Here is a 3301-nt window from a genome sequence, read left to right on the forward strand (position 1 = left end):
CGCGGTTCCAGACTGAAGTGCCTAGAATCGCTCGGCCACAGCGGCCGGCAATTGTGATTCAACTTGGAAAATAATTCATTGCAGATTTCGCTCAACATTACGTGGTACAGTAGTTTCTCCTATTTCATTTAATAAATGATTAATAATTTTGAAGTGGTGGGGACCTGGTTGGTGACTGGTGAGGTACTGGGACAGCAAAGTAATGTATACTTGAAAGGGAGCTTATTATCGGATACCATAAAACTCTTTACAATTAGAAAACACGCAGTTTAATACTGGGAGAACTGATGACATGTGAACAAGTCAGTTCAAACCAAGGCTCACGTCGCCCCACGATGACACGCTAAAATAAAATCGTCAAAATTTCTTAAAGTAGTCTTTTAAGCAGTTACAGAAAAATGATTAATTTCCATACTACGTTACTTGTAACAGACAATACAGATCAAGAACATCAATACTGAACAAGCAAATAATTACATTATTCAACTGCATAAACAGCTTAAGGCACAACGATAATTATGTACCACACCTAAGCCAAAATAATTTAACGCAGTTGCAGCAAGAGTTGTTGGCAGTCAATTGCAGTTGAAGAACATCGGATTATCAAACAAATATCTATATATAGCAACTGCACAAACGGCGTAAGGCTCAACGATAAGTGCATACCATCCAGACCCATTTCAAGTGCTAGAATTTTACGTAGAACTTTCATTAACGAACACGATGTCTAATCGTAAAACCTAACTTGCGGCAAAACTGACCAATCTAAAGTCAAATAAATGTCACTATAAAAATATATGAATAACACTTGAGACAGATGCAGGGTAACTGAATCAACGGACAGCGGCCAAGCAAACAAGCTAAAGTAGTTTTAGATTTTACATCAATATTCGTTAAAATACAAGAATTACTTCCAGGAATTTTAAGCTTACATATGAACACGCCTCCGTTAACAGACCGTATATGAGTCTTATAAATCTAGTGAGATTTACAGAGCAATGGCAGGCCAAGTAACCAGGTAAGTTCGTGAGAACTTCACAGCAAATTGTCTAGAATGTACATGGGGCCACAAATGGCCAAACCAGACTTATATGAAAGGACGCCTCTAGGCATGTTCTTTAGGATTTACTTAATGGTGCTTATAGGGCATCAGCTGCTGCAAATTGTAAGGGATATTAATTATAAAGAGCCCCTTATAGGTGCCATACAGTCGAAATAATAAGGCAGTGTAATGTCAGTGAAGAATGTGTGTTGGAGTATTGTAAAGTGACCAGGAGGAATGGCCTGTATCAAGGGATATAACAGCAACCATTATCCGAATCATGAAAGTGAGGTAACATCGGCTCTAAAATGAATACCTTAAGAGCTTTGACCATTTACTCATCTTCGATACTGTGAAACAAACGTTATTTACAACAAGGTCCTTGCTTTCCACGTTTCGAGAGATGGTATTATGGACCAAAACAACGAAAAAAGCCCAGTTAAGACTGCGCTCAGAAGTGTGTGCCGAAAGAGTTGCGAACATTTAGCCACTGTGGAAAATCATCACTTGTACTTAACATGTGCTCATAGCTCATCAGATATAGATTTTATACCTATGTCAGTCGACATTTTTGCTTCAAATAATCGTGTCTTTTACACACCTGAAAACCGACCAGTCCTCCTGGGACACTGTGCGAAACGCACGAGGTGCATTTTCATTATACTAATCTCATGCGCAGAATGTTCGTACAACTGCAGAGCCTGTTCAGCATATGAGGCACAGATAAAGAAGAGAATCTGACACAGAGAAAGTCTTTGAATATCATCATGATGACTAAATTGTTTTGAGAATAATTTTCTTTATATTGTTGCAGCTGTATAGTAGTGCTTCATAAAAATTTTCTTTTTGCTTTTCGCAGTCATGAGATAGCGAATATTTTGTGTGAGAAATATGTGCAGGTTTTAATACTGCCACAATGGGCAACTGAATATTACGTAGTAAGTCATAGCTACTGAAGTAGATAGATAAATGTAATGTTACCTTGCTTAGGATAGGTCCTGTCGAACACTATTTACATCATCGTGAGAATGTTCTGATTCTTGATTAAAGTTCCTCAGTATGTGAGCACCACGCTACAAACCAAAAGGAGCGTGAGTTCTGGCACGGGGTGAGTACCGGAATTCTTGTCTGTCACTTACCGTTCCTTTCACCTCTGAGTTTGATTTTTAATGTAATAAATGCCAAATTGTGCCATGGTTTGGAATCAGCGTTGGTAATGTAGGTGCCCTGACTCGATCGCACCGTTCATGTGTCTGTTTGCAATGCACTGCAGTCGCTGGTGATGTCAGCAAATTCAAGAGCTCAAGACGATGATAATTTAAGAAATTCAAGAAGGCCTCGGTGGAAAATTCAGAAATGCGGGATTGGTGAGGTTAAAAATAAAAATTAATCACTTGGGCAGTTAAAAAGAAATTTAAAAAAATTAAAAAAATTTCAAAATCCAATATGGTGAAACTAGCTCACATATCTACATCTATACTCCGAAAACCACCTAACGGTGTGTGGCGGAGGGTACCTTGAGTACCTCTATCGGTTCTCCCTTCTATTCCAGCCTCGTATTGTTCGTGGAAAGTAAGATTGTCGGTATGCCTCTGTGTGGGCACCGAGCTACTGAGTGTCTCTCTTGCAGAGTCTTCCACTGGAGTCTATCTATCATCTCCGTAACGCTTTCGCGATTAATTAATGATCCTACAACGAAGCGCGCTGCTCTCCGTTGGATCTTCTCTATCTCTTCTATCACCCGTATCTGGTATGGATCCCACACTGGTGAGCAGTATTCAAGCAGTGGGCGGACAAGTGTACTGTAACCTACTTCCTTTGTTTTCAGACCGCATTTCCTTAGGATTCTTACAATGAATCCTAGTCTGGCATCTGCTTTACCGACGACTAATTTTATATATTCCATTTTAAATCACTCCTAATGCCTACTCTCAGATAATTTATTGAATTAACTGCTTCCAGTTGCTCACCTGCTATAATGTAATTAAATGATAAAGGATCTTTCTCTCTTTGTATTCTCAGCACATTACACTTGTCTACATTGAGATTCAATTGCCATTCCCTGCACCATGCGTCAATTCGTTGCAGGTCCTGCTGCATTTCAGTACAGTTTTCCATTGTTACAATCTCTCGATATACTACAGCATCATCCGCAAAAAGCCTCAATGAACTTCCGGTGTTATCCAAAAGGTCATTTATGTATATTGTGAATAGCAACGGTCCTACGACACTCCCCTACGGCATACCTGAAATCACTCT

The sequence above is a fragment of the Schistocerca nitens genome, chromosome 9 (genome assembly GCF_023898315.1).
Source record: "Schistocerca nitens isolate TAMUIC-IGC-003100 chromosome 9, iqSchNite1.1, whole genome shotgun sequence".
In the NCBI taxonomy this organism is placed as follows: Eukaryota; Metazoa; Arthropoda; class Insecta; order Orthoptera; family Acrididae; genus Schistocerca; species Schistocerca nitens.